Here is a 13,541-nt window from a genome sequence, read left to right on the forward strand (position 1 = left end):
CATATACGCGTATCATCGAAAAACGTAAAGTTGAAATCTCGTTCAATTTCATTGATTTTCTATTCTATCGATGCAGAATAAAGAATATAACAAGAATATAACGTTTTTACTATGTTTAAATACGCGTTTTCATATGATAATTGTCGAAAAACGTATTCGACATACGCGAATTTCGGTAAATGCGAAGATAGAATCGTTAAATCTTAAATAATACTTGTGCCACAGTTAGAAAAATGTTACCAATCGATTCAGAACATTGCTTTTCATAAGATCAAACATCTATTTTATATTGGAATCAAAGTTTTTAACATTCTTTCATATCGTATATACGATTTTTCGCTCATATACGCGTATCATCGAAAAACGAAAACTTGAAATCTCGTTCAATTTCATTGATTTTATATTCTATCGATGCAGAATAAAGAATATAACAAGAATATAACGTTTTTACTATGTTTAAATATGCGTTTTCATATGATAATTGTCGAAAAACTTAATCGACATACGCGAATTTCGGTATATGCGAAGATAAAATCGTGAAATCTTTAATAATAATTGTGCCACAGTAAGAAAATTGTTACCAATCGATTCAGAACATTGCATTTCATAAGATCAAACATCTATTTTATATTGGAATCAAAGATTTTAACATTCTTTCATATCGTATATACGATTTTTCGCTCATATACGCGTATCGCCGAAAAACGAAAACTTGAAATCTCGTTCAATTTCATTGATTTTATATTCTATCGATGCAGAATAAAGAATATAACAAGAATATAACGTTTTTACTATGTTTAAATACGCGTTTTCATATGATAATTTTCGAAAAACGTAATCGACATACGCGAATTTCGGTATATGCGAAGATAAAATCGTGAAATCTTTAATAATACTTGTGCCACAGTAAGAAAATTGTTACCAATCGATTCAGAACATTGCATTTCATAAGATCAAACATCTATTTTATATTGGAATCAAAGTTTTTAACATTCTTTCATATCGTATATACGATTTTTCGCTCATATACGCGTATCGCCGAAAAACGAAAACTTGAAATCTCGTTCAATTTCATTGATTCTATATTCTATCGATGCAGAATAAAGAATATAACAAGAATATAACGTTTTTACTCTGTTTAAAAACGCGTTTTCATATGATAATTGTCGAAAAACGTATTCGACATACGCGAATTTCGGTATATACGAAGATAAAATCGTGAAATCTTTAATAATACTTGTGCCACAGTTAGAAAAATGTTACCAATCGATTCAGAACATTGCATTTCATAAGATCAAACATCTATTTTATATTGGAATCAAAGTTTTTAACATTCTTTCATATCGTATATAAGATTTTTCGCTCATATACGCGTATCGTCGAAAAACGAAAACTTGAAATCTCGTTCAATTTCATTGATTTTATATTCCATCGATGCAGAATAAAGTATATAACAAGAATATAACGTTTTTACTATGTTTAAATACGCGTTTTCATATGATAATTGTCGAAAAACCTAATCGACATAAGCGAATTTCGGTATATGCGAAGATAAAATCGTGAAATCTTTAACAATACTTGTGCCACAGTAAGAAAATTGTTACCAATCGATTCAGAACATTGCATTTCATAAGATCAAACATCTATTTAATATTGGAATCAAAGTTTTTAACATTCTTTCATATCGTATATAGGATTTTTCGCTCATATACGCTTATCGTCGAAAAACGAAAACTTGAAATCTCGTTCAATTTCATTGATTTTATATTCTATCGATGCAGAATAAAGAATATAACAAGAATATAACGTTTTTACTATGTTTAAATACGCGTTTTCATATGATAATTGTCGAAAAACGTATTCGACATACGCGAATTTCGATATATGCGAAGATAAAATCGTGAAATCTTTAATAATACTTGTGCCACAGTAAGAAAATTGTTACCAATCGATTCAGAACATTGCATTTCATAAGATCAAACATCTATTTTATATTGGAATCAAAGTTTTTAACATTCTTTCATATCGTATATACGATTTTTCGCTCATATACGCGTATCGCCGAAAAACGAAAACTTGAAATCTCGTTCAATTTCATTGATTTTATATACTATCGATGCAGAATAAAGAATATAACAAGAATATAACGTTTTTACTCTGTTTAAATACGCGTTTTCATATGATAATTGTCGAAAAACGTATTCGACATACGCGAATTTCGGTATATGCGAAGATAAAATCGTGAAATCTTTAATAATACTTGTGCCACAGTTAGAAAAATGTTACCAATCAATTCAGAACATTGCATTTCATAAGATCAAACATCTATTTTATATTGGAATCAAAGTTTTTAACATTCTTTCATATCGTATATACGATTTTTCGCTCATATACGCGTATCGTCGAAAAACAAAACTTGAAATCTCGTTCAATTTCATTGATTTTATATTCCATCGATGCAGAATAAAGTATATAACAAGAATATAACGTTTTTACTATGTTTAAATACGCGTTTTCATATGATAATTGTCGAAAAACCTAATCGACATATGCGAATTTCGGTATATGCGAAGATAAAATCGTGAAATCTTTAACAATACTTGTGCCACAGTAAGAAAATTGTTACCAATCGATTCAGAACATTGCATTTCATAAGATCAAACATCTATTTTATATTGGAATCAAAGTTTTTAACATTCTTTCATATCGTATATACGATTTTTCGCTCATATACGCGTATCATCGAAAAACGAAAACTTGAAATCTCGTCCAATTTCATTGATTTTATATTCAATTGATGCAGAATAAAGAATATAACAAGAATTTAACGTTTTTACTATGTTTAAATACTCGTTTTCATATGATAATTGTCGAAAAACGTAATCGACATACGCGAATTTCGGTATATGCGAAGATAAAATCGTGAAATCTTTAATAATACTTGTGCCACAGTTAGAAAAATGTTACCAATCGATTCAGAACATTGCATTTCATAAGATCAAACATCTATTTTATATTGGAATCAAAGTTTTTAACATTCTTTCATATCGTATATACGATTTTTCGGTCATATACGCGTATCGTCGAAAAACGAAAACTTGAAATCTCGTTCAATATCATTGATTTTATATTCCATCGATGCAGAATAAAGAATATAACAAGAATATAACGTTTTTACTATGTTTAAATACGCGTTTTCATATGATAATTGTCGAAAAACGTAATCGACATACGCGAATTTCGGTATATGCGAAGATAAAATCGTGAAATCTTTAATAATACTTGTGCCACAGTAAGAAAATTGTTACCAATCGATTCAGAACATTGCATTTCAGAAGATCAAACATCTATTTTATATTGGAATCAAAGTTTTTAACATTCTTTCATATCGTATATACGATTTTTCGCTCATATACGCGTATCATCGAAAAACGAAAACTTGAAATCTCGTCCAATTTCATTGATTTTATATTCAATTGATGCAGAATAAAGAATATAACAAGAATTTAACGTTTTTACTATGTTTAAATACTCGTTTTCATATGATAATTGTCGAAAAACGTAATCGACATACGCGAATTTCGGTATATGCGAAGATAAAATCGTGAAATCTTTAATAATACTTGTGCCACAGTTAGAAAAATGTTACCAATCGATTCAGAACATTGCATTACATAAGATCAAACATCTATTTTATATTGGAATCAAAGTTTATAACATTCTTTCATATCGTATATACGATTTTTCGCTCATATACGCGTATCATCGAAAAACGAAAACATGAAATCTCGTTCAATTTCATTGATTTTATATTCTATTGATGCAGAATAAAGAATATAACAAGAATTTAACGTTTTTACTATGTTTAAATACGCGTTTTCATATGATAATTGTCGAAAAACGTAATCGACATACGCGAATTTCGGTATATGCGAAGATAAAATCTTGAAATCTTTAATAATAATTGTGCCACAGTTAGAAAAATGCTACCAATCGATTCAGAACATTGCATTTCATAAGATCAAACATCTATTTTATATTGGAATCAAAGTTTTTAACATTATTTCATATCGTATAAACGATTTTTCGCTCATATACGCGTATCGTCGAAAAACGAAAACTTGAAATCTCGTTCAATTTCATTGATTTTATATTCTATCGATGCAGAATAAAGAATATAACAAGAATATAACGTTTTTACTATGTTTAAATACGCGTTTTCATATGATAATTGTCAAAAACGTAATCGACATACGCGAATTTCGGTATACGCGAAGATAAAATCGTGAAATCTTTAATAATACTTGTGCCACAGTTAGAAAAATGTTACCAATCGATTCAGAACATTGCTTTTAATAAGATCAAACATCTATTTTTTATTGGAATCAAAGTTTTTAACATTCTTTCATATCGTATATACGATTTTTCGCTCATATACGCGTATCGCCGAAAAACGAAAACTTTAAATCTCGTTCAATTTCATTGATTTTATATTCTATCGATGCAGAATAAAGAATATAACAAGAATATAACGTTTTCACTATGTTTAAATACGCGTTTTCATATGATAATTGTCGAAAAACGTAATCGACATACGCGAATTTCGGTATACGCGAAGATAAAATCGTGAAATCTTTAATAATACTTGTGCCACAGTTAGAAAAATGTTACCAATCGATGCAGAACATTGCATTTCATAAGATCAAACATCTATTTTATATTGGAATCAAAGTTTTTAACTTTCTTTCATATCGTATATACGATTTTTCGCTCATATACGCGTATAGTCGAAAAACGAATTCTTGAAATCTCGTTCAAATTCATTGAATTTATATTCCATCGATGCAGAATAAAGAATATAACAAGAATATAACGTTTTTACTATGTTTAAATACGCGTTTTCATATGATAATTGTCGAAAAACGTAATCGACATACGCGAATTTCGGTATATGCGAAGATAAAATCGTGAAATCTTTAATAATACTTGTGCCACAGTAAGAAGAATGTTACCAATCGATTCAGAACATTGCTTTTCATGAGATCAAACATCTATTTTATATTGGAATCAAAGTTTTTAACATTCTTAAATATCGTATATACGATTTTTCGCTCATATACGCGTATCATCGAAAAACGAAAACTTGAAATCTCGTTCAATTTCATTGATTTTCTATTCTATCGATGCAGAATAAATAATATAACAAGAATTTAACGTTTTTACTATGTTTAAATACGCGTTTTCATATGATAATTTTCGAAAAACGTATTCGACATACGCGAATTTCGGTATATGCGAAGATAAAATCGTGAAATCTTTAATAATACTTGTGCCACAGTTAGAAAAATGTTACCAATCGATTCAGAACATTGCATTTCATAAGATCAAACATCTATTTTATATTGGAATCAAAGTTTTTAACATTCTTTCATATCGTATATACGATTTTTCGCTCATATACGCGTATCGTCGAAAAACGAAAACTTGAAATCTCGTTCAATATCATTGATTTTATATTCCATCGATGCAGAATAAAGAATATAACAAGAATATAACGTTTTTACTATGTCTAATACGCGTTTTCATATGATAATTGTCGAAAAACGTAATCGACATACGCGAATTTCGGTATATGCGAAGATAAAATCGTGAAATCTTTAATAATACTTGTGCCACAGTAAGAAAATTGTTACCAATCGATTCAGAACATTGCATTTCATAAGATCAAACATCTATTTTATATTGGAATCAAAGTTTTTAACATTCTTTCATATCGTATATACGATTTTTCGCTCATATACGCGTATCGCCGAAAAACGAAAACTTGAAATCTCGTTCAATTTCATTGATTTTATATTCTATCGATGCAGAATAAAGAATATAACAAGAATATAACGTTTTTACTATGTTTAAATACGCGTTTTCATATGATAATTGTCGAAAAACGAAATCGACATACACGAATTTCGGTATATGCGAAGATAACATCGTGAAATCTTTAATAATACTTGTGCCACAGTTAGAAAAAAGTTACCAATCGATTCAGAACATTGCATTTCATAAGATCAAACATCTATTTTATATTGGAATCAAAGTTTTTAACATTCTTTCATATCGTATATACGATTTTTCGCTCATATACGCGTATCGTCGAAAAACGAAAACTTGAAATCTCGTTCAATATCATTGATTTTATATTCCATCGATGCAGAATAAAGAATATAACAAGAATATAACGTTTTTACTATGTCTAATACGCGTTTTCATATGATAATTGTCGAAAAACGTAATCGACATACGCGAATTTCGGTATATGCGAAGATAAAATCGTGAAATCTTTAATAATACTTGTGCCACAGTAAGAAAATTGTTACCAATCGATTCAGAACATTGCATTTCATAAGATCAAACATCTATTTTATATTGGAATAAAAGTTTTTAACATTCTTTCATATCGTATATACGATTTTTCGCTCATATACGCGTATCGCCGAAAAACGAAAACTTGAAATCTCGTTCAATTTCATTGATTTTATATTCTATCGATGCAGAATAAAGAATATAACAAGAATATAACGTTTTTACTACGTTTAAATACGCGTTTTCATATGATAATTGTCGAAAAACGAAATCGACATACACGAATTTCGGTATATGCGAAGATAACATCGTGAAATCTTTAATAATACTTGTGCCACAGTTAGAAAAATGTTACCAATTCGATTCAGAACATTGCATTTCATAAGATCAAACCTCTACTTTATATTGGAATCAAAGTTTTTAACATTCTTTCATATCGTAAATAGGATTTTTCGCTCATATACGCTTATCGTCGAAAAACGAATACTTGAAATCTCGTTCAATTTCATTTATTTTATATTCTATCGATGCAGAATAAAGAATATAACAAGAATATAACGTTTTTACTATGTTTAAATACGCGTTTTCATATGATAATTGTCGAAAAACGTATTCGACATACGCGAATTTCGGTATATGCGAAGATAGAATCGTGAAATCTTTAATAATACTTGTGCCACAGTTAGAAAAATGTTACCAATCGATTCAGAACATTGCTTTTCATAAGATCAAACATCTATTTTATATTGGAATCAAAGTTTTTAACATTCTTTCATATCGTATATACGATTTTTCGCTCATATAGGCGTATCGTCGAAAAACGAAAACTTGAAATCTCGTTCAATTTCATTTATTTTATATTCCATCGATGCAGAATAAAGAATATAACAAGAATATAACGTTTTTACTATGTTTAAATACGCGTTTTCATATGATAATTGTCGAATAACGTAATCGACATACGCGAATTTCGGTATACGCGAAGATAAAATCGTGATATCTTTAATAATACTTGTGCCACAGTTAGAAAAATGTTACCAATCGATTCAGAACATTGCATTTCATAAGATCAAACGTCTACTTTATATTGGAATCAAAGATTTTAACATTCTTTCATATCGTATATACGATTTTTCGCTCATATACGCGTATCGTCGATAAACGAAAACTTGAAATCTCGTTAAATTTCATTGATTTTATATTCTATCGATGCAGAATAAAGCATATAACAAGAATATAACGTTTTTACTATGTTTAAATACGCGTTTTCATATGATAATTGTCGAAAAACGTAATCGACATACGCGAATTTCGGTATATGCGAAGATATAATCGTGATATCTTTAATAATACTTGTGCCACACTAAGAAAATTGTTACCAATCGATTCAGAACATTGCATTTAATAAGATCAAACATCTATTTTATATTTGAAACAAAGTTTTTAACATTCTTTCATATCGTATATAGGATTTTTCGCTCATATACGCTTATCGTCGAAAAACGAATACTTGAAATCTCGTTCAATTTCATTGATTTTATATTCTATCGATGCAGAATAAAGAATATAACAAGAATATAACGTTTTTACTATGTTTAAATACGCGTTTTCATATGATAATTGTCGAAAAACGTATTCGACATACGCGAATTTCGGTATATGCGAAGATAAAATCGTGAAATCTTTAATAATACTTGTGCCACAGTTAGAAAAATGTTACCAATCGATTCAGAACATTGCATTTCATAAGATCAAACATCTATTTTATATTGGAATCAAAGTTTTTAACATTCTTTCATATCGTATATACGATTTTTCGCTCATATACGCGTATCGTCGAAAAACGAAAACTTGAAATCTCGTTCAATTTCATTTATTTTATATTCTATCGATGCAGAATAAAGAATATAACAAGAATATAACGTTTTTACTATGTTTAAATACGCGTTTTCATATGATAATTGTCGAATAACGTAATCGTCATACGCGAATTTCGGTATACGCGAAGATAAAATCGTGATATCTTTAATAATACTTGTGCCACAGTTAGAAAAATGTTACCAATCGATTCAGAACATTGCATTTCATAAGATCAAACGTCTACTTTATATTGGAATCAAAGCTTTTAACATTCTTTCATATCGTATATACGATTTTTCGCTCATATACGCGTATCGTCGATAAACGAAAACTTGAAATCTCGTTAAATTTCATTGATTTTATATTCTATCGATGCAGAATAAAGCATATAACAAGAATATAACGTTTTTACTATGTTTAAATACGCGTTTTCATATGATAATTGTCGAAAAACGTAATCGACATACGCGAATTTCGGTATATGCGAAGATATAATCGTGATATCTTTAATAATACTTGTGCCACAGTAAGAAAATTGTTACCAATCGATTCAGAACATTGCATTTAATAAGATCAAACATCTATTTTATATTTGAAACAAAGTTTTTAACATTCTTTCATATCGTATATACGATTTTTCGCTCTTATACGCGTATCGCCGAAAAACGAAAACTTGAAATCTCGTTCAATTTCATTGATTTTATATTCTATCGATGCAGAATAAAGAATATAACAAGAATATAACGTTTTTACTATGTTTAAATACGCGTTTTCATATGATAATTGTCGAAAAACGTAATCGACATACACGAATTTCGGTATATGCGAAGATCAAATCGTGAAATCTTTAATAATACTTGTGCCACAGTAAGAAAATTGTTACCAATCGATTCAGAACATTACATTTCATAAGATCAAACATCTATTTTATATTGGAATCAAAGTTTTTAACATTCTTTCACATCGTATATACGATTTTTCGCTCATATACGCGTATCGCCGAAAAACGAAAACTTGAAATCTCGTTCAATTTCATTGATTTTATATTCTATCGATGCAGAATAAAGAATATAACAAGAATATAACGTTTTTACTATGTTTAAATACGCGTTTTCATATGATAATTGTTGAAAAACGTAATCGACATACGCGAATTTCGGTATTTGCGAAGATAAAATCGTAAATTCTTTAATAATACTTGTGCCACAGTATGAAAATTGTTACCAATCGATTCAGAACATTGCATTTCATAAGATCAAACATCTATTTTATATTGGAAACAAAGTTTTTAACATTCTTTCATATCGTATATACGATTTTTCGCTCATATACGCGTATCGCCGAAAAACGAAAAGTTGAAATCTCGTTCAATTTCATTGATTTTATATTCTATCGATGCAGAATAAAGAATATAACAAGAATATAACGTTTTTACTATGTTTAAATACGCGTTTTCATATGATAATTGTCGAAAAACGTATTCGAAATACGCGAATTTCGGTATATGCGAAGATACAAATGTGAAATCTTTAATAATACTTGTGCCACAGTTAGAAAAATGTTACCAATCGATTCAGAACATTGCATTTCATAAGATGAAACGTCTACTTTATATTGGAATCAAAGTTTTTAACATTCTTTCATATCGTTTATACGATTTTTCGCTCATATACGCGTATCGTCGAAAAACGAAAACTTGAAATCTCGTTCAATTTCATTGATTTTAAATTCTATCGATGCAGCATAAAGAATATAACAAGAATATAACGTTTTTACTATGTTTAAATACGCGTTTTCATATGATAATTGTCGAAAAACTTAATCGACATATGCGAATTTCGGTATATGCGAAGATAAAATCGTGAAATCTTTAATAATACTTGTGCCACAGTAAGAAAATTGTTACCAATCGATTCAGAACATTGCATTTCATAAGATCAAACATCTATTTTATATTGGAAACAAAGTTTTTAACATTCTTTCATATCGTATATACGATTTTTCGATCATATACGCGTATCGCCGAAAAACGAAAAGTTGAAATCTCGTTCAATTTCATTGATTTTATATTCTATCGATGCAGAATAAAGAATATAACGGGAATATAACGTTTTTACTATGTTTAAATACGCGTTTTCATATGATAATTGTCGAAAAACGTAATCGTCATATACGAATTTCGGTATATGCGAAGATAAAATCGTGAAATCTTTAATAATACTTGTGCCACAGTTAGAAAAATGTTACCAATCGATTCAGAACATTGCTTTTCATAAGATCAAACATCTATTTTATATTGGAATCAAAGTTTTTAACATTCTTTCATATCGTATATACGATTTTTCGCTCATTTACGCGTATCATCGAACAACGAAAACTTGAAATCTCGTTCAATTTCATTGATTTTCTATTCTATCGATGCAGAATAAAGAATATAACAAGAATATAACGTTTTTACTATGTTCAAATACGCGTTTTCATATGATAATTGTAGAAAAACGTATTCGAAATACGCGAATTTCGGTATATGCGAAGATACAAATGTGAAATCTTTAATAATACTTGTGCCACAGTTAGAAAAATGTTACCAATCTATTCAGAACATTGCATTTCATAAGATGAAACGTCTACTTTATATTGGAATCAAAGTTTTTAACATTCTTTCATATCGTTTATACGATTTTTCGCTCATATACGCGTATCGTCGAAAAACGAAAACTTGAAATCTCGTTCAATTTCATTGATTTTATATTCGATCGATGCAGAATAAAGAATATAACAAGAATATAACGTTTTTACTATGTTTAAATACGCGTTTTCATATGATAATTGTCTAAAAACATAATCGACATACGCGAATTTCGGTATATGCGAAGATAAAATCGTGAAATCTTTAATAATACTTGTGCCACAGTAAGAAAAATGTTACCAATCGATTCTGAACATTGCTTTTCATAAGATCAAACATCTATTTTATATTGGAATCAAAGTTTTTAACATTCTTTCATATCGTATATACGATTTTTCGCTCATATACGCGTATCATCGAAAACGAAAACTTGAAATCTCGTTCAATTTCATTGATTTTCTATTCTATCGATGCAGAATAAAGAATATAACAAGAATATAACGTTTTTACTATGTTTAAATACGCGTTTTCATATGATATTTGTCGAAAAACTTATTCGACATATGCGAATTTCGGTATATGCGAAGATAGTATCGTGAAATCTTTAATAATACTTGTGCCACAGTTAGAAAAATGTTACCAATCGATTCAGAACATTGCTTTTCATAAGATCAAACATCTATTTTATATTGGAATCAAAGTTTTTAAGATTCTTTCATATCGTATATACGATTTTTCGCTCATATACGCGTATTATCGAAAAACGAAAACTTGAAATCTCGTTCAATTTCATTGATTTTATATTCTATCGATGCAGAATAAAGAATATAACAAGAATATAACATTTTTACTATGTTTAAATACTCGTTTTCAGATGATAATTGTCGATAAACGTAATCGACATACGCGAATTTCGGTATACGCGATGATAAAATCGTGAAATCTTTAATAATACTTGTGCGACAGTTAGAAAAAAGTTACCAATCGATTCAGAACATTGCTTTTCATAAGATCAAACATCTATTTTATATTGGAATCAAAGTTTTTAACCTTCTTTCATATCGTATATACGATTTTTTGCTCATATACGTGTATCATCGAAAAACGAAAACTTGAAATCTCGTTCAATTTCATTGATTTTATATTCTATCGATGCAGAATAAAGAATATAACAAGAATTTAACGTTTTACTATGTTTAAATACGCCTTTTCATATGATAATTGTCGAAAAACGTAATCGACATACGCGAATATCGGTATATGCGAAGATAAAATCGTGAAATCTTTAATAATACTTGTGCCACAGTTAGGAAAATGTTACCAATCGATTCAGAACATTGCTTTTCATAAGATCAAACATCTATTTTATATTGGAATCAAAGTTTTTAACATTCTTTCATATCGTATATACGATTTTTCGCTCATATACGCGTATCATCGAAAACGAAAACTTGAAATCTCGTTCAAATTCATTGATTTTATATTCTATCGATGCAGAATAAAGAATATAACAAGAATATAACGATTTTACTATGTTTAAATACGCGTTTTCAAATGATAATTGTCGAAAAACTTAATCGACATACGCAAATTTCGGTATATGCGAAGATAAAATTGTGAAATCTTTAATAATACTTGTGCCAAAGTTAGAAAAATGTTACCAATCGATTCAGAACATTGCATTTCATAAGATCAAACATCTATTTTATATTAGAATCAAAGTTTTTAACATTCTTTCATATAGTATGTACGATTTTTCGCTCATATACGCGTATCGTCGAAAAACGAATACTTGAAATCTCGTTCAATTTCATTGATTTTATATTCTATCGATGCAGAATAAAGAATATAACAAGAATATAACGTTTTTACTATGTTTAAATACGCGTTTTCATATGATAATTGTCGAAAAACCTAATCGACATACGCGATTTTCGGTATATACGAAGATAAAAACATGAGATCTTTAATAATACTTGTGCCACAGTTAGAAAAATGTTACCAATCGATTCAGAACATTGCATTTCATAAGATCAAACATCTATTTTATATTGGAATCAAAGTTTTTAACATTCTTTCATATAGTATATACGATCTTTCGCTCATATACGCGTATCGTCGAAAAACGAAAACTTGAAATCTCGTTCAATTTCATTGATTTTATATTCTATCGATGCAGAATAAAGAATATAACAAGAATATATGTTTTTACTATGTTAAATATGCGTTTTCATATGATAATTGTCGAAAAACCTAATCGAAATACGCGGATTTCGGTTTATACGAAGATAAAATCGTGAGATCTTTAATAATACTTGTGCCAAAGTTAGAAAAATGTTACCAATTGATTCAGATCATTGCATTTCATAAGAACAAACATCAATTTTATATTGGAATCAAAGTTTTTAATATTCTTTCATATCGTATATACGATTTTTCGCTCATATACGCGTATCGCCGAAAAACGAAAACTTGAAATCTCGTTCAATTTCATTGATTTTATATTCTATCGATGCAGAATAAAGAATATAACAAGAATATAACGTATTTACTATGTTTAAATACGCGTTTTCATATGATAAATGTCGAAAAACTTAATCGGCATACGCGAATTTCGGTATATGCGAAGATAAAATCGTGAAATCTTTAATAATACTTGTGCCACAGTTAGAAAAATGTTAACAATCGATTC

The sequence above is a fragment of the Vespa crabro genome, chromosome 3 (genome assembly GCF_910589235.1).
Source record: "Vespa crabro chromosome 3, iyVesCrab1.2, whole genome shotgun sequence".
In the NCBI taxonomy this organism is placed as follows: domain Eukaryota; kingdom Metazoa; phylum Arthropoda; class Insecta; order Hymenoptera; family Vespidae; genus Vespa; species Vespa crabro.